The sequence below is a fragment of the Lissotriton vulgaris genome, chromosome 6 (assembly GCF_964263255.1).
Source record: "Lissotriton vulgaris chromosome 6, aLisVul1.2, whole genome shotgun sequence".
Lineage (NCBI taxonomy): Eukaryota > Metazoa > Chordata > Amphibia > Caudata > Salamandridae > Lissotriton > Lissotriton vulgaris.
In genome coordinates, this window is record NC_141694.1 from 1,054,349,603 (window position 1) to 1,054,370,356 (window position 20,754).

Sequence of the window (20,754 nt, forward strand, 5' to 3'; positions counted from 1 at the left end):
AATTCGCTCATGCTTAATTGAAACATGCACCTCACAAATGAACAATCCTTTGTTTCCTGTCTCCAAGCCAGACGATTCATATCGTCTAGTTTTGGACTACAGACATCTAAACTCCTGCTGTAAAACTTTTGCAGTGCAAAATTCACACAGTGCAGCAATAATGAATAACATTGTGCGCAAAAAATATAAAAAGACATTAGATATTTCAAATGGTTTCTTCTGTCAAAACATAGCACCTGAAAGCAGATATTTGACCGCTTTCTTCAGTATAGGGACCCAAAAACAATTTTGTCGTCTCCCACAGGGATTCAAGAACAGCCCAGGTTTATTTTCAGCAAGGGTAACAGAGTTACTACAAATGTATGATGATGAGGCATTATCCTATGTCGATGACATCTATCTTACAGACTATGACCTGGAGACTCACTTGAAAAGAGTGAACACCATAATACTTGGGTTCGCAGCTGAAGGGTACAAATTTAACTTTAAAAAATCACGAATTGCCCATCTAACTGTCCTATTTTTAGGATATGAATTATCAAGTGAAGGCAAAAGCCTGGCAGACAACTTCTTAGAGAAGTGTGCAGTACTCCAAGCTCCAAAAACGCTGAAAAACGTACAATCAATACTAGGTTTCCTGAATTTCGGAAGAACATACATCCTAAATTATGCAGTGAGGGTTAAACCTCTCTACGAACTAATAAAACCTGATTTTAAACCAATTAATTGGACTCAAAAACACACAGAAATTTAAAGATCATTACAGACAGATATGTTAACTAAAACAAAACTGCAAACACGCGCAAATGAACGCAACCTTGTAATCCGAGTCATCCAAGGAAGATGCGGATTCACATACCTCACCTCTAATGAGGGAGAAACGGTACCAATAGCTTATAAATCACATTTGTACACACAAGCTGAAATGAAATTCAGTTCAACTGAAAAAATTCTAACTGCGGTTCAAACTGCTGTAGCAAAAGAAAGAGCCCTAGCCCAAGGGAAGAGGATATCTGTTTTGACAGCAGTATCAGCCCTTGAGGCGGTAACAATACCAGGCAATCCTAATGCTAAAGCTCTAGATCCAAAATGGATAAAATGGGAAACTTCTCTTGCAACAGAAGACGTGACACACGCATTTGATCCGAAAATGAAAAAACTAGAATATCTGGAATATGAAAATGAATGTCCTCTGCCGATCGAAATTCTGCCTTTAGAACAGTACACCTGTGTAATCTACACGGACAGATTTGCACAACATTACGTTGTGGAAAAACAGATTTACAATGCAGCGTGCACGATTGTTAAAGGTCGCTGGCGCCTAGGTAAATTCAGACCGATGGTCACTAAAACTGAATCTCTCAGAAACTGTACAGCTCCGCGAGCTGAAATAAGATCTCTAAAGATGGCGCTTGAAAATGCTTATCGCGAATTCCCGACACTAATAGTGTGGGATTCGCATTACTGCGTCCGATCTTACAATAATTCCATGCAGACCTGGATAAAAAATGGTTACAAAGATGAGACAGGTGCCACAATAAAGCATAAAAAACTATGGGAACAAGTAGTTCTTTTGCAGAAAGAACTACAAAAGACTCACGTGATACATATGCAGAGTCTTCAACGTGATGGCGTTCACGTTGCAGGGAATTCATTGGCTGACAGAGCCACAGCGGCAGCTGATCACTCGGCTTCCGTAGCTACAAATAAGCGTACGAAAAAACAAATAGATGGCGAAACGCTGCTTGCTGTAAAAGCCTCAATGGAAGGCAATTATGCAGCGTTACCTCTAAACTATCCACTCGGCAATACATACATAATTAATGGGAACTCCGTTCCGTTTGCTCAAATCCCTGGAGTGGGGGATAGAGTAATTCCAAACACGAACCGGAGAGTCTTCTTGATACAAGAAGCACACATGGGATTAGGTCTGAGGCACCAAGAGATCCTGAAATCTCTAATAGAATTACAATCACACGACTCTGGAGATATACTCCTTATTCTGGGGGAGCAAAGTTGTCATGTTTATGCGGTTGTCAGAAGCTGAATCCCTTCTTGTCTAAACAGGGAAGTTCACTCCTCCCTGTTCATTCGAGAAAGTTTCTAGCGACCTCTGAGCTAGCTGGAAAACCTAAATTAAGTCAAACATATTCAATAGAGACCTAGTCGACCTCAGTCCTACGTCTAAACTATCGTTTATGTTATTCCAATGCGCAGAGCCTATTGGGAAAATAGGAACTACACTACACTGGTACTGCAATATCCACAGGTGGGGTGGCTCTCCAAACTCCTAACTTCCACGGGGTTTCTTCAAAGTCCATCTAGAAGGGTTCTTAAACTTAAAAACTTCAACCGCAACTCTCCCATAGAATAGTACCTAGCACGCGGTCGTGTTCCCACACTGAACCCGTCCTCCGTGGGGTCCCTACTTGCTCACCTTGGGTGGTGTCCTTGGGGTCCCAGCGATAATACATCCTCTAGACACTGTCTTGACTAGACTTGAGTCGTGGTTCTTATACCACTATTTTAGTAGATGGTTTTGTCTCCCCCCTGGAACTCACTGTGTATTTACTATTGGTTCTGTACTACAGTATTGTGAGCTCTGTGAGTATCCTCGGGTAGAGGGTACTGTGTCGTACTTAAAAAGGGTTATATTAAAAGCAGCGTTATTCAAAATGATGGCATTACCCCGCTTCTTATACGCTTTGGAAAATACGCCGCACCCAGTGCCCTTGAAATACTTTAAACAGATAGCAGCACTGGTGTCCACGCTACTGTGGGGCAACAAGCCGGCCCGTATAGCACAGGCCAAACTGCATCGCAGCTGGTACGACGGAGGGATAGCACTCCCGAATGTCCAGCTGTACTATTGGGCAGCTCACCTAAAATTGTGAATCAACGGATACAAGCCCTGCAGGACGACCCTGCCTATATGGCGGACAGGGCCCAGCTAGGCACGAGAACTATGCTCTTGGTGCTCTATAATAGGGACCAGGTCCCGAAATTAATAGGACCAACAAAGCACACGGCTACCCTATGGCATGCAGCGCAGGCGCGACTTGGGTGGAAAGGGACCTTGACCCGCCTTACCCCATTATGGGATAACAAAAAATTGGGACGCTTGCGCAGTAGTAAGGGATTCGACCAGTGGGACGACGAAGGTATTTCCACAGTGGGCGACCTTTGGGACAAGGGAGACGTGATTCCGCTTGCCCAGCTTCTGCAGCAGTACGACCTTGCCCTCTCTGAGACCTTCCGATATCTACAGATCAGGCATGCACTGCTGGCGGCACTGCCGCAGGGTGCGGAGGTCCCCGAAGCCTCCCCACTGGAGGATAGGGTGTTAACAGACTTCTTATAGAAACGCGCCACATCATTTACCAACCGTTAAACTGATTAATAACTTACCGGACCCCACAACACCACTGAGAGACAAATGGGTGGACAACATAGGGGACATGGACGAGACAGAATGGCAGGAGGCATTGGCCTCTCCCAAAGAAGTGGGGATACCGGCACGGCTGCGGCTAGTTCAATTAAAAATCCTGCACCGGACATACCATACCGGAAGCACCCTGCATAAAATGGGAAGGTCACAACATCCATACTGCCTCAGGGGCTGTGGGGAGGAGGGGTCCTTCTATCCCACACCGTGGGACTGTCCCCGTATAGCCGATTTCTGGAGGCGGATACTGAGAACATTATCACAAGTCACCAGTTTCTCAATGGCCCCAGAGCCCCGAAGATCCTTACTAAACATATGGGAGCCCAATGACCTCACACGCTTGACACAAACTTGGGTGACACTGGGATTCATGGTGGCAAAACGCAATATAGCGCAAAAATGGGGAACCAACGTTATGCCTATGCTCTCGACCTGGTGTAAGGATATGGACTCAGCCATGATGACCGAAAGAACGGTCTACATTGCCAGGGGCTGTCCCCAAAAGTGGACCAAAATATGGGCAGCATGGAACATTTATCGTGGAAACATATGTGAGCCTATATCTGACCATGATAATGACAGCACAGATGAAGAGTTATGAGGAATATAGGGGTGGAATGTTGAATCAAATGTATGTGGTCTTATTTACCGCCGACTGGGCAAATGTGCGAGCTATTACTAATTTTTTTAAACTAATGTGCATATTGATAATCATGATTGCCATTTTTTGTATTGTCATATTTGCCATTGTTTGGAATATAAACAATAAAAACAGATTTATAAAAAAAAATGTGTTATAACAATAAATACATATTTTTATAACTACTTTGTGGTTCTTTCATTTAACCAATACCATAATGTTACATTCTGGTAAAACAAGCTGCTTAACATTTCTTCAAGACTAAGCCTGAAGGCTGCTCTCCACAGATACCACTTGGATAGCTTTCTAAGGTCATCTTTGACCTCTTTAATCAATGTAAGTGTTGTTTGGACTGGTACAGGGTGCCCACTTTATTTAGTGGACAGAATATACCAGGCCAACTTCTCACACTTATACTTGGTCGAGTTTGCCTGTTCTGTACTTGGATTCCATATTTGCTGTATATGTCTGGGTGGCTTGTGCTACTGCTGCACTTTCTATACCAATGAAAGCATGCACTGCTGTAGCATGTGCTGCACAATTTCTTTGAGTGAGAGACGTTTGCAGGGCTGTGCTGTGTTTATAATAAAGACTTGCTTTACTGGTGGCTTGTGCAACTGCATTGATGTATCTTTTCTCTGTGTGAGGAAGGCTTGCACTGCTGGGGTCTGCTTTCCTCTCTAAAGCTTCTACTGCTACATCCTGTGTTCTGCCTGTTTCTTTATTAGAGGAAGCTTGAACTGCCTGTGCTGAATGTGGCTTCTTTGAAAGAAATGACAGTACTAAAGCCGAGTACGCTGTACGTCTTCTGTATCTGTTTTGTGTGTAAAGAGAGGTTGTCTGTTCTCTCCTTGCAGTTTGTGTGTTCTGTGTGTGACCGAAGCAACTACTGCAGCTCCATTGTGGTTCCGGTTATTCATATGAGAAGCATTCATCTGGTCGAATTGGCTAATTATTATTCCTGAAGAGATGGCATTATGCAGAGATTTGCTAGTCAGTATGATATTGCTTGACTGCTCTGTAAATTGAATATTGTCTTAGGCAACCATTAATAAATCTGCTAAAAAAGAAGTTAAAGCAGTTCTAAATCTGATCTAATTTATATGCAGAAGAAAACGTTTGCTCTATTCTTCTTACAGTGAACGCATATTACACACTATCAATCTGTTTTTACTGGGAATTTTGGGAACTGGCAATTTGTTCTTATTTGTTTACTGTGGTGAATTGACAGTCTGTCATAAATGGCATATTGTCATACCTAGAGAGCATTTATGAGGAACTGCGGAAAATAGCAATCTATGGACCAGATGTAGGAAGACAGATTGCGATCGCAAATGCTGAAATTCACAGAGTTTCAATGTTTGCGATCGCAAAAGACCCATGTGAAATGTAGAGAAGGAAAAAGGCAAGCGCAAAATAAGGAATCGCTAAAAAAAAGCAAAACCAGGTAGCAGTTCCCTATTTTGCTAATTTGAGCTACCGACTCAAAAGTAGCGCCTCGTAAATTGCGAAATCACAAAAAATAATTTGCAGACCAATGTAATAAATATCACAAATAGCGATTTCTCATAAAATCACTATTTGTGAGTCGCAAATTACCACCAACTCAAAGTAGGTGGTAATCAGGTGCCCTGCATATAAACAGCCCCATAATGCATCAGTCTGAACACAATGGCGGCCCTCTATGTCATTGCAAGGCAGATGCGGATACAAGCTGCTGCACAGAGGGTGAGGATAAGACAGGAACGCATTTACAGAGTGCGCATCATCCTTTTTGAACTCACAGAAGAAATACATGAGAGGTACAGGCTTCACCCCACTACCATCCTAGACCTCATACGTGACCTGCACCCCTTCCTGGAGCTTGCAAAAAACACAGTTGATGGACAGAATGCAGAGCAATGTCTTACATTCACCCCAGTACAAAGATCTGGGCCTAAATCCATCGTTTTTTTGCACTCCACACCACCCTAGGTCAGACACTGGCTATATGCAAATCAGCCTTGACCCTGTGCCTCATGGGAACAGTCCAGCCCGAACTACCAAGCCATGTCTTTCCTAGACCGGAATCAAGCATCCAAGGACAGGTTTCTGGCTATCAGCCTTCTTCAGCCTGGATAGCTTGACTCCAGTGATGTGGAGAGCCTGGGACTCACGTCTGAGCATACTCAGCCCACTTGGGGTGAAAATTGCAAAAAACACAGTTGATGGACAGAATGCAGAACAATGTCTTACATTCACCCCAGTACAAAGATCTGGGCCTAAATCCATCGTTTTTTTGCACTCCACACCACCCTAGGTCAGACACTGGCTATATGCAAATCAGCCTTGACACTGTGCCTCATGGGAACAGTCCAGCCCGAACTACCAAGCCATGTCTTTCCTAGACCGGAATCAAGCATCCAAGGACCGGTTTCTGGCTATCAGCCTTCTTCAGCCTGGATAGCTTGACTCCAGTGATGTGGAGAGCCTGGGACTCACGTCTGAGCATACCCAGCCCACTCAGGGTGAAAATTGCAAAAAACACAGTTGATGGACAGAATGCAGAACAATGTCTTACATTCACCCCAGTACAAAGATCTGGGCCTAAATCCATCGTTTGTTTGCACAGAGCAGCAGACATGCAGGGCGCACGCAATTCCACCACTTGTGCAGGTCCTTTGTTCCCTCCACCTACTTGCATCAGGTAGTTACCAGGGGGTGATAGATGTGGCTGGAGGTGCCTGTCAAGCTTCTTCAATACCTTCCTGGATGCCATGCTTCAAAGAATGCACCATTACATCCGGTTTCCCTCAACGCAAATGGAACTGCATAAGACCATGATGGATTTTTATCAGATGTCCCAGTTCCCACATGTCATAGGGTGCATCGATGGGACACATATCGCAATATGCCCCCCCTGTTACTGAGTACATATATCGGAAAAGGAAATCATATAATTCGATCAATGTTCAGGTCATTTGTGATGCGTCTCACATCATAACTGATATAGTAGCAAAATTCCCAGGGAGCACGCATGACTCCTACATCTCCAGGCACAGTGGAATCTATACATGTCTGGGTGGGGTGAATTTGGAGAAGGATACCTGCTAGGTAAATGCATGTGATTCACCCTGACGTATGCCCTGGTTGTATCTGTTGTTGCCTGTGATTGATGTTCTATCCTTTCCCACTTAGGTGACAGTGCCTATGCTGTGGGGGCATTCATACTCACGCCATTCCTCAACCTATCAACCCCAAGTAAGAGGAGATACAATGCTGTCCATAAGTCCACACGGAATGTGGTGGAGCGGACTTTTGAGTCCTGAAGAGCAGGTTCTGCTGCCTCCACAAGAGTGGAGGTGCACGGCATTACCGCCCCGAGATATGCTGCAAAATCATTGCAACCTGTGCCGTGCTACACAACCTGGCCACACAGAAGGGAACCCCAGTTGAAATCACTGATTCTCACTCAGAGGTTGAGGAATGTCCACGGCCACTGCACCGCGCCACAGGTGTTGTAGGAGCGGCAGATGGGAGACACAGACGTGCTGAGATCACACACAACTATTTCTGAGTAAGTAATGAGACAAAGCTATTGATTACAATTGTGTAACAGTGTTTTATTGACCTTACATCAGGCAATAGGAATGCACACCGCCACACTATATTGGCTTCTGAGTGCCTTCAGTAGCCCAGCATGGCATTAATACACTGCATGCTCATTGTCATCCCCTATCAGTGGGTTACATAGGTTAACACACCCATCTGCGAATGTCAGAAGCAGCATGTACTCATTTCCTGCGGCAATGCACAGCAGTGCCCCGCTCAGTGTGCACACTGCCCTCCCTTGAGGACTGTCCTGCTGCTGTCCCTTGTCTTGCACTGCGCCTCCTGGGCTCAGCAACGGGTGGTGTAATGCTGCTGTGGCTGGTGACCACTTCACTGTCACCACCATCCCCAGACCCTGTGGCAGCGATGTTGGCTGTCTGGAGCAGTTCTACCACAGTGGTGACATGCACCAATCCCCTAGCGAGATCCTGGCTGCAGTGGGCCATTCCCAACTGCAAGGCCACTGTGCATTTGTTGAAGACTGAGATGGCATTGCATAGGTGGTTCGCCGCCTTTGTGTATCCCCTCCATGCTCTGTTTTTCCCTGCGCCTTGTCCCACGTTCACCGTCCATTTTGCTGCACAACAGCCTTACTGCCTTAGCCATGTCCCTCATGCCCTCTGCAACAGTGTTGTTCAGACCATCAATGCCCTCCTTGATGTCCCTAAGGTTCTTGTTCAAGGACACCAACTGACGTTGCATTGATTGCATTGTCTTGCCTTGCAGCCGCTGCACCTTCACCATGGTGCCCCCAAGACCTGCGAAGACACTGGATCCATCACCCTGTGCATCTGGACTGTGTGCCCTTGGGCTGCGTCGGGGACCACTGCTGTGGCTTTGCTGCATGGGTGACTGAGTCACAGGAGACTGTGCTACCTCTTCCTGCATGGTCTGTGGGGCTCCTGTGCTCTCCTCCTCTGACCCATCTCCTGCAGGCTACCCACTGTGTACCTCCTGGGTCTGAGTGGTGGTGGTGTTACATCTGCGGGTGACAGGGTCTCCTCATCCTGAATATGGTGTTCCCTATTCTGTCTCCCTCTCAGCAGTCTGGGGCACAGGTTTGCCTGTTGATACAGAATGCCCATTTACTGACTTGCCTTGCAGCATTTGTGTTACATTAAATTACATGAGTTGCTTTTCACACTAACAGTCATCCACTTGCTTATTGACTGATGTGGGGTCCCTGTAATTGTGTTCAGTTCACTCATTGGTATGCTATTGGGGTTTTGGGACTACATCTCCCATGATGCATTGCTGGTTGTTTGCAAAATATGTACTGAAGTGGAATTTGTACTTGCTCATGGGAGATTGGGGTTTGGGGATGGGGGTGGGGTCAGACCATGCTGTGCATGCATCTTACCTTGTCTGTTGTTGCCTCTGGCTAAGCTGTCCACGTCTCCAATGCCAGTGGCAGTCTCAGGCTGGAGGGTGGACTCCACCAATTCATCCAGGGGTGTGGTTGCAGGCGCAGTGGAAGGTCCACCACCTGTCTTCTTAGCCTGTTTTAGCCTGTCTGCCACCCTCTCCTTCGCACGGGTGTGGAGGTCATACCAGCGCTTCTTCAGCTCATCAATGGAGCGCTGGGTGACACCAATGGCATTAATGTTGCCCTGTTTTTATAACCAGATCTTTATTTTCTGGGATTCTGGAACATGCAGAGATTTCTTCCAAAACAACTGGTTGTGGGTCTTTACCAGCTCTTCAATTAAAACTTCCAGCTCCTTCTCGCTACATTTATGCTTCCTGTTCCTCTCTGCAGGCTCCTTTCCCTTGTGAGTCCATCCTGGGGTTTGGTGTCTGCCTGGAAACTCTAGTGCAGCTCCTGGGTGTGTGCTCCTGCTCTCTGCCTCTCCCACAGCCTCGGGCACAGTGAAACAGCATGGGTGTGGCCACTTCCTGTGTGTGATATCATCAGGGTGCACCTGAATGGCAGATTCGCTGATTTGCAATTTTTTTAAATTGCGATTTCGCAAATTCCGAATCAGTAATACAGATACGGAATGGAGTTTTTAATAGCGATTCGGTAAAAATCGCTATTAAGAACTCGCAAATATCTTTTTACCTACATCTGCCTCTATGTTTATTTAGTTATTGTGGGGCATGGGCAGTCAGAGATAAGTGGGGGGTATTATTTTAAATCACCGTGTATATTTGCGGAAACTCCAAAAAGTGTGATAACCCAGGTTTTGTTGAAAGTAAAATCGATAAAATGTGCATTGTATGATCAGTGTTTCTTTATTAGGATTTTTTTTTATTGGGCAAAACCTGTTTTGAGTGGGCTAACTGGAATCTGTCAGTGCCTTTACTCTGGGGACAACTATCAATGGGCAGGGGGTGCATTATGTAGACCGGGAAATTACCTGTCACAGGATTCCTGTGATATATTCTATCAATCAGGCTGGTGCCTTGTATGTACCAAAAGTATAAGGAACTTCTGGCATATGGTGGCTTTATATACATTCCTTTGTGCTTTATGTGGAGAATTTTTTTTTTTACATTGAGGCTGTTGTACCCATCGAGAGAATGTTATTAATGATTTGGTACACTATGCTTCCAACTAATAATGTAGGGCTTTGGAGGACTCTGCTCACCAGTGGATTGTAATACAAAGCATTAATCCCACAATGGTGAGTTGGCACAGATATACTAATTACAGACATTATTTATCTATGAAGCTGAATTCTTCTTTGGAATTGTCTTGGGAATCTAGTATGTTTGTATTGGTGTTTTTGTTAAGACATGCACATTTCCCACAGTTTTTTCCAATCATTTCTTGAAGCGGATCTTTACATCCTCCCTGCCCTCTGTAAAGTTATCCTAAAATCCTTGCTAGGTTTGTCCAGATTACCAGAATACGGTGCTGTAAAAAGCACAATTTGACAAAAAAAAATTCAAGAGATTCCGTGGTGAGATGCAGACATGCGACAACACTCCTGTGAGGATGTTTTCGTAGCCAAACATATTCAATATTGACCAATGAATGTTAGAAATTAGGAGCTCATTATGAGTTTGTGGGGAAAACTAGCCGAATATTTTGTTTGGATTTAGTCGAAATCTCCCCAGGGGAAATCCCTATACTGCAGGGCAAAAATCCCATAGTATTTCAAGTTTCAATGATTGGAATGGAGAATAACCCCTTCAATGCTCATGACGAGCTCAGCTCGTCATGCAGTACAGTGCTCCTGTGCTCATGACGAGCTGAGCTCGTCATGACCACACCCGTTTTCATTGCTGTCCAGCACAGCAGAGGAATATCTCAAGCAGCGATGTGGGTAAATACACAACAAGTCGTCTATTACATGGTTTGATCGACTTCAGCAGCCCTAGCAAACATAGTTCTGGTTTACATTCAATCCTGGCTTGCACAATATCTATTAGCCTATTAACCACCTTCTACCAAAATTTAGAGATACCATCACAATCCCATGCTAAATGAATAAAATCTGCAATGTCCCTCCCACATCTAAGACACATTGCATCATCCCGCAATCGAAACTTGAACAGTTGTGCTGGTGTATAGTACACCTCATGCAGAAATGTTAAATGTATAACGCGTAGGTTAAAGTTAGCAGTTGCCCGTCCAGTTAGCACGCAGCAAGAGTCCCAATTTTCGCGTGCCATAGGTGCATCTATCACTCTGTTCCATCTATCAAAGGAGGGTGAGTCCACCCAGTCATTCTCACGTTGGGAGGCCCTGTACAACCTAGTAATCAGCCCCTTGCATTCCTTCACGGTTGAAATCACCTGTAGCGCCCCCAATGCACGAGGCTCCTTTGGAAAATATGAGCACATGGAGCGCACTGCAAAACGGAGTCTAGTGTAAGTGAAACCATGCATTGCCTAAAATAGCTGTCCCACCTGAAACTCCAACAGAGAGAGGACCACCCCATTCTGATATAAATCTCCCATAGTAGTAATGCCAGTGTCTCGCATAATACCCAGCACCCCACTCTCCCGCACTGCAGAAATGTCTGGGTGCGCAGCAATAGGCATACTTGGTGCATACATCCATTCCCGTCCCGCGCGGTGGGCAAGTGTACGCCACACACAGGCTGTACAGTTAACAGGGTTGATCTCCTTCCTAAAGCAGCCTTCCTCTTTATGAAGTATCCTAGCCGTCAGTGGCACAGGGTGTGCAGCATCTGTCTCCACCGCCAGATGAGACAGAAACTTCTGGGGGAAAAAACAATAAGGCGCAAACTGCGCCTGTGCACAGATTTAATATAACCATATATCCGGTGTTTCAAACCTCCCCTCGCTCAAATGTCAATGTGAGAGTGTGCCAGCTACATCTAGGTTGTTTCCCAGCTCACACCAGGGATAATAGACAAGACTGCAGCATTTTGAATAGGGCGGCATTCAATTTTATGGGGATATTCACAAATAAATATAGCAATTTGGGTAATATACTCATTTTTACCACTGCTACTCTATCTGCCAGGGATAATGGCAGCCAGGTCCAATGTGCAATTTGATCTGTAATCTTAGTTATAGATCAACCATAATTCATACTCACAACAGTATCCAAATCACTATGTGTCCATATCCCAAGATACTTCACAGGGTCAGCTGACCATGCAAGCGAATAACCAAGGTCCATCTCCGGTGTACAGTCCGTCAGAGGGAACACTGTAGACTTTTCCCAATTTATCCCCAATCCCGAATGCCGTTCAAACTGCACATATTTACACTCTATATAGGTTGCAAATACCTGTCTGGCTCACGCACATATAACCATATCATCCATGTACAGCGAGACTACTAACGGCCGTTGTTGGAACCTCAAGGCCGCCGCCGCATGTTTCTGCCGCAATTTACAGGCCAATGTTCCAGTGCCAAAGAAAATAACATAGGGGAAAGGGGCAGCCCTGGCACGTACCTCTACTTATTGGAAACGCAGCTGAAAACCAACCATTGACACACAACCGAGCCAGAGGGTTAGTGTGCAGGAGACGCACCCATTTCAGGAAACCTGGAGGCATACCCATCCTTTGCAACATGACAAACATATATCCTCATTGTAGGGAATCAAAGGCTTTCCCCGCGCCCGAGAGCACGGCAACCGCAGGCAACATGGGTTCTAAGTAGTGTAGCACCACAAAAACAGTGCGCAGATTATGCGTAGTTGATCTTTTTGGGACAAATCCTGACTGGTCAGGCAAAATCAGATTGGGATATCAAGGGCTGCAGTGGGGTGGCAATTAGCTTCACTAAGATTTTAGTATTAATATTTATAAGGCAGAGTGGTCTATAAGATTCACACTTATTAGCAGAGGGGGGCAGAATGCCCTTTTCATACGCTTCGGCAAAGACCTTAAGATATTGTGAAGCTAAGGTATCGCAGCATGCCTTGTAGAATTCACTAGGCAGTTGGTCCAGCCCAGCCGCCTTGCAGGTCGGGAGTGCCATAATGGCTTCCTTGACATCCTCAACATCAAAGGGCTGAGTCAGATATTCGCGCTGACCTAGAGAAAGCCATCTTAGAGCTATATCCTCCATATACCCATTTATTTAGTCGTTACTAGCCCCCGGCTTTGCACCATAGAGTTTGGTAAAGAAGTTCTCTAACACCTTGCTAATCTCTTTGGTGGAATGATGCGAATTAGACTCCTCATCCAGCAGCTCGCCTATATATTCCTGCCTCTTAAGCAGCGCCAGCTTGTGGGCCAGCGAGCGACCAGATCTTTCTCCCTCCCCGTAATAGCACGCTTTGCACCTCCAAGATTTATTTAGAATCTCCTGATCTGCTGTACTATTGTACTTGGATACCAGGTTCCTGATTTGCGCTAGAATTGCAGCTGAGGAGTTATGTTCATGTTCACGCTCTAATAGGTTAATCTTAGTTGCTAAGCCACTCGATCTGTTCCTAATATCTCTGAAAACCCCAGTCTGGGCTCCCATGCATTCCCCCTAATTGCTAGTTTAAAAGCCTCCCAGAGCATGCCAGTACTTTCAACTGAGCCCTCATTCTCAAAGAATTTTTTTGTAATGGCAGTACCAATTTTAACAGCTTAATAAAGTTTACTGTTAGCTAGCCTTGCAGGCAGTTTTAAACTCACTATCACTTCATTTTAGCACCGCAATTTTGATCATCATTTGTTCACACACCTAGATCACATAGGGTTTTAGTACAACCCAGCTGCCCACTCAAAACATCCCTGAGCTCCTCCCCCTTATAGAGGGGGTTATAGCCCGCGTTAGAACCAGGTTCTGATGCGAGGAGGCACCCCTATGATGAAGCATGACACCAATGGTGTGTGAGGGGAACCGTCCTGTTAATCGATACCCCAATGTAAAGCTTGGTTCTCTTAAATCCACTCTCTATTCAGCCATTTAATCTGGACCTGTGGGCTCTATTGTGCTTAGATGCTGTTTAATGGGGAGTGTGCCCATGCAGGTCCTTAACTCTCCTCTAGGCCCTCTTTTTTTCTGTGTGCACCAGGTAGAGGTAATCCCTGAAAGGACTGTGGTGGTAGAACCACCTCTTAAAGAAGTTTGTATTGGAATTTTAAAAATCGAGTTTGGAGAGATGCTTCAGTGAAATGTGGATCAGAACAGATTAGTAACATATAGTGCTTAAGAAATTAGATGTTTGATCAAAGAAGCACCAAATGTACTAATGAAGCACACAATAATATGGAAGAATTTGCAGATGAATTAGAAGTGGACATTAATAAAATGAAAAATGTAAAACAGAGTTACAAAATGGATTTAATACATGAAGAAATTAAAGAAATGGGTCTCATTACTTTGAGGGTCCATATTAAAGATTCGATTGTGAAAACCCAAGATTAGAATGATCTGAAAAATAAGTGAGAAAAATGGAAAAAGAGGACAGTGAATAAAAGGAAGATGAAAGGCAAGGAATGCAAAGTGGGAAGAAATACAGCAAGTGCTTGCTGTGCCACTGGATTTCAATGGGAAATTACACTTATAAGATATTTCAAGGCAATCCCCATGTTACCCGATGGAAGAGATAGACTTAGCAATAGTGAAAAACAATATTGGCAGTATTTCACAATTTGAACATATAAAACACAACAGTACATGTTCTACCTTTTAAATACACTGCACCCGGCCCATAGGGCTGCCTTTGGCTTACCTTAGGGATGAGTTACATGTAGTGAAAGGGAAAAGTTGGGCCTGGCAAGTGGGTGCACTTGTCAGGTGGAAATGACAGTTTAAAACTACACTCACTGACACTGCAAATCATGCCAGAGATGCCAGGTCTAACAATTATCTTTAAAAGAACAAAAAGAAATTGCAAGAAAAACTGATGATTGCCCAAACAAAAAAATTTGAGAAAGGATCACAGAATCAAATGGGTTCAAATATAATTTTGTATGGAACTGTATAAATGGGTTGAATCAACTGGTGAAAGGGGTAGAGCAAATGGTATGATTGGAAATGTTGAAAAGTTAAAAAAAGAGTACAGCTTGTCATTACTGTGGGAGGGTCAGGCACTGAAAGAGAGAATGTAGACAAAATCCAGATAGGGTTCAAGAAACTTCAAAACAAAATCAATTGGCGTAGATAAATAATATGATATTGGATATGCAGAGTCAGAAAACATTTTGAATGTCAATGCCAACAGCCCTAGTAATGCAGCAAAACTTGAGAAATAAAATTCCATATAATACAGGCTATCAACAGAATGCTATGATTCTCATTGATGAAATGGCAGGAAGCAGGTCACAATGACGGTGCCTAGGGGAGGAAGAGGGTTGCGAATTTGGAGCAGTCCTGGAGGTAGAACAAATCGGTCCATATGTTGACAGAGAAGGCAGTGGCCATTCCGTTCCATTGTTGATTGATACAGGGGTTACCTGTTCTACAGTTTGTTCTGTGGAAGTCCCAAACCTATCCCTTTCTGGAAGAGAAGTCCAATTTATACCGATTAGTAATAAACAAATTGTTAATCAAGTTTCAGCAAATGTTCCAGTCAAAATAAGTCAAATGAAAAATAAACATCAGTTTATATTATGTGATTCAAGTTCAGTGAAAATGTGAGAAGTTGGCCTGGTATATGGTGTTCCCTATTCTAGTGAGCACCTTGCACCAGTCCAAACGAGCCTTATGGTGATTGGTTGTAAGTCAACCTTATAGACCAGCTATCCTAGTGGTAGCATGGACAAAAGTAGTCTTAGGCTAAACTCAAGAGGGCATGTGAAGCCAGCTGTTTTACCATATGCAATCCTTTAAAATACCAAATGAAAGGACACCACACAAGGTATATATCACAAAATATATGTATTTATTTCTAGAATAATCTCCTTAACTCTTTATGAGCACAGGAGCACAAGCGTTAAACAAAGAACACAGTATAACATACAATAAGCTGCACAATTGTGGATAGGCCGGGTGGCCACTCAAACCATATATTAAGAAAGTGGTATAAGTACCACGTCACGAACAATGAACAGACCTAGGGCCTTGGGAATCGCTGGGGCTACACTGGACTAACGAAGGTTAGGTCGGGAGAGGCCCACAGGATACGGGTGCAGAGTCTATAGGCAACCGCGTTTACCATACAAGTCAATGGTGTGTAAAAATCTGAAAGTTATAGGTTTCGGAGACTTCCGACTGGACTAGAACTTAGCCACTTAAAACTAGGACACTAGAGGTGTAAACCACTATAGGAGCACGGGAGTTATATTGTTACCTCACCCACAGGAAGCGGGTGCATAGGTGCCAAAGTGTGTCGGGTTTCGTCGTGAAGTTCTATGGAGCCTGGAGGAAAAGATGCTGCAGGCGGCCAGGAGAGAAGAGTCCGGTTGGATCCAAGGGTGGATCGAAGATGTAGAGTACCTGAAAGCAGAGGAGACAGAGTTCAGGTCACTAGCCAGTGACCAGTGAGGAACCAGGAAGGAACCAGGCGATGTTGGGTTGCAATCAGGTGATGTTGAGGTGTTTGTCTCCACTGCCCCGTGGACCAGGATGAATCGAGGATGACCAGCTGGTGAACACGAGCTGTCCTACAAAGGCTCTTGCTGTCGGCGGTGTCGGTACTCGATTTGGAGTCACCAAGCCTTGGCAAAGGCAACCCACGCAGGACTCAAAGATGTCTTCTTGATCGGACCGGGAAGGTCAGATCGATGGCTCCTTTTCAAGGGAGCTGGGGCCAGTCGGGAGCAATCAGACCAGCAGTGTAGTTTCAAGATTTCGTCGTCACAGAGCCACTAGCCAATGGGCAAGCGACCGGACAATGCGTCGAGCAGGAAAAGTGCAAAAGGGCCCCACGCAGCACTCGGTGAGTGTGGAGGAGTGATCTTTGGAGCACAGGCTGCTCGGGGTTTGGGCTTTTTTAACCCCAAAGCACAGCATCAAGGGTGCCTCGGGAGCTGCACAGGAAGCACTTCATCAACTTTTCAATATGGCCGATCCCACGTCTCACTTCGCCTCCACGGGTCTCAGCTTTGCCAGGACTGTGGATTGGGCTGTTGGAAGTCTGGGAGTCTGGGTCTTGTCAGTCTCTGTTGTTCAAGCTCCGGCGGGAGCAACGGCAAAGAGAGTCTTGTCGCGCTGATGGTGCCTGTTTGCACAGGGTGGCCACTTCTTGACCACAAGGGAGATTCTTCAGTCTTCCACGCCGAGTGGGATGTCTAAGGGTCCAGAGTTTTATTTCAAAGTTTCAGTCAGGATGATCTAAATTGCATTGGCACAGCTCCTACCTTTATTCCAAATCAAGAAGCTGGATCACCTGCTAGGTCCCTCCTATGGGTGGGACTCAGGAAGGGGGTGCTTACACCCCTTTCCCTTTGTCCAGTTTCGCGCCAGAGCTGGGGCTGGAGTGCCCCAGCACTGGTTTGAACTGGACTATGCATGGGACGCCTTGTGCGCCCCAGGCAGTGTCTAGTTTCATTCAACCCTCCCTGCTACAATCCACTATCTCCTGTCTGGGGTGGTGTAACACCTCCCTGTGACAGGATTCCATTTGTCCAGGCCTCCCCTGCCGGAGTTTCGGTCAGCAGCAGGAGGCCAGACTTGTGTCTGTGGCAGCAGCATCCATTTTGTGATGCTGGGGCTCTGGTTAGATTTAACCATGTTAAAGCAAAGTAACATGTCTTCTCCCTCTGGAAGGGTGGAATGCTACCCACGTCACCAGAACTGGCGAGGGGGTAGTATTCCAAAGCGTATGCCACCTTACACGACATGTTTTGATAAAGCCAAACCAAAGTTAGCAAGTAACCGTGAGGATTATAATGCACTTAAGAGTATATGGTATGGCAATATCCCTGAACAGCTAAGGGAGTTGGTCCCGAAAGCTGCAGACAGGCTCAGCTCATGCTAGAGCACCATCTCACATAAAACCAAGCACTCTGCCTCCAGGATTGATAAGGCCTGCCATAGGAGTGACTTATAGGTGCATATGTGTCCAGATATAGGTTTAGATATAGGTATACTATATCTAAGCAAGGGGTGATTACACCACCTTGCCCAGATGAGTGATCAGCCAGTTGTGTCAGTTTGGATGGCCAGCCAGGGGTGGCAAAAGATATGCTGCAGCCCCTGTTAGGCCTTGGATGCACCTATGCCCTGGGTACCTATAGTACACTGTACAGGGGCTGATAAAGTGACCCAATATCCAATTGGAGATGTACATAGGGTACATGGAGTCCATTTTACAGAGAGAGCAGATAGCCTGGGACCCTGATTAGCAGGATCCCAGGCCAACTAAGTCGAAAACCAGCTAAACACTAGGCAGAAATCTGGGGTAACCATAGTCAGGTATCCACCTTCCTACAGAAATGTAGTTCGTTTTTAAATTAAGTTCAGGATGCATGAGAGTAGAAATGTATCAAGTTATGACAAAAGAAAAACCACCTCTGGATTTAAGACATACTGTCAAAGAAAAGGTATAGGATTTTACAGGGGAAGACATTGGTTTAATTAAAACAACAGAACCAATAAAGATTAAGGTCAAACCAGCTACAATATCTCTCAAAACTAGGAAATATAGATTAACTAATGAGGTTGAAGAGGAAATGAAACCAGAAATTTAGAAAAAGATTGAACAGGGAATCCTTTGAAAAGCGTTTGGAAATCCTTGCAATTCTCCAATGATGGAAACTAAAAAGCTGAGTGACAAATGGAAAATTGTAAAAGATCTCCAAAAAATAAACAAAATCATGTTTCCTTGTTGACCTGTGGTAAAAAATCTAGCAGTACTATATTTCCAGATTCCATCCGAAGCACAATGGCAAATAGTCATCAACTTGTGTCAAGCATTCTTTTCAATACCTTTGCATGAAGACTCACCAGATTTTGTGTTGTACATCTCCGGACTGTAGTTGCTGAGTGAGCAGGTGGAGGTTTTTTTTACCTTAAGGAATAGGTTAGTACTAAAGATTTAGAACATTATGTTGCTGTTTCTGATTTCACAATTCAACCTTAATCATGATCATACCATGCTGAAATTGTCGAATCTATAAATAGTTTGCATAAGTTTTGTATAAAACCCTCTGAGTAATGGGATCTGGGGGCTCTTTTCTTTATTTTCTGTGGGCTCAGGCTATTGGATTTTATTTTCCTCTTGATACTCGGTCCAATAGTTCCTAGATGTTTTATTCCTAGATTTGTAATGCTGTCAGTACTCTTCATAAGTTTGATTTTTAGGTTTTGGACTAGACTGGCCTAATAAGGGATTTTTACAAAGTGTTATGATTCCGGACTTCTGTGTTTGGGCCTTCATGGCAATTATGCAATTCTTCTGCACCACATTTATTAACATTTCTGTAATAAATTAATTTTTGATCTAGAACTCGGTTATTAATGCTTCTGATGGAGCGGCGGACTTTCAGAATTATTTCTGAATAGTTTGTGACAAATGAAACTCTCATGATTTTTATTTTTACTAATGTGTGTTGCATGATTTGCACGTTTACTGATTCAACCTAGAATAGTATACACCATCACCGACACGCGGGTTTAATCATTTGTGCTCTTGTCATGTTTGTCATTTTGCTTTGAATAATATATTTACTTTGTCTTTTGTTTTGTCATATATTAACTGCGGCTGTTTTAAAATAATAGCATGTGCATTCTTTTAAATGTGCTTCTGTTTATGTTTTGTCGTCTCATGTGTCTATGTTTGCTTATTTGTTCGTATGCAAAACTAGGTAATATAGCTAATGGGTTAATTTTAGCAAAGGGGGTGGGTAACAGAATAATTGTCATATCTCGAATTAATTATTGTCTTGTGTTTCCTTGCATACTAGACTCACGCTCACGCTAAAAGGCCTGTGGCCTACTTCTAAATGGATGTGCGAAAAGCTTTACCAAAGTGGGCCTTGCACAGCTACGTTGGAATGTGAAAAAAATGTTTTTCTACATTAATTCTTGGAGAAAGGCTTGCAAACAAAGGCTGTGTGGAAGCTTAGGACATTTGGTTCAGATTGCTTCATGGTCAAGGCCGCACTTGTCGTTCGGCGGCGGAAAAGCTTGAGCGGACGAAGGAAATGATTTTGGTATTTGTCAAATGTAACTATCTTCGGAAGCTGCTAGTGACATTAAATAATGGACAATACCGCTCTTGAAAGAATGTGACTCTGGCTATGCAAGAGTCGGATTACCACATCAGGAGACATCCATTAACCAATAGAATTTTGCCCTGCTCGAATATTTGTATTCTTTTAGTTAGTTTTAGATAGGAAAATACTATAAGAATTGCCCCCTTGCTAAGAGCACCGCTCGTTCGTTCCTGTGCTCCAGAGACGCTGCCAGATTTCCCTTTCACGTAAGACTCAGAGACTTTACTTTTTCCTTACAGGGTTTCCTTTAGCTAAGTTAGGGAAATAGGGAAATAGGCTATGGAGAAATGAATAATTTAAGTGTTTGAGCATTAACTCATGCTGATTTTGGTTCGAACTTGCTAAGTCTGTTGTGCCTATAATGAATTAATTTGCTAAAATAAAAATTGCTAATAAAAGAGATTTCACGAAAAATGCATTTGCTTTAAAATAAAATTAATAAAATAGATTTTGAAATTACAAGCTGGTCTTGTTTATTTCCTTAAGTTACCATTAGTTAATCCATTGCCTATTTTTGTGACTTAATTAAAGTGTTTACTATGTTTGAT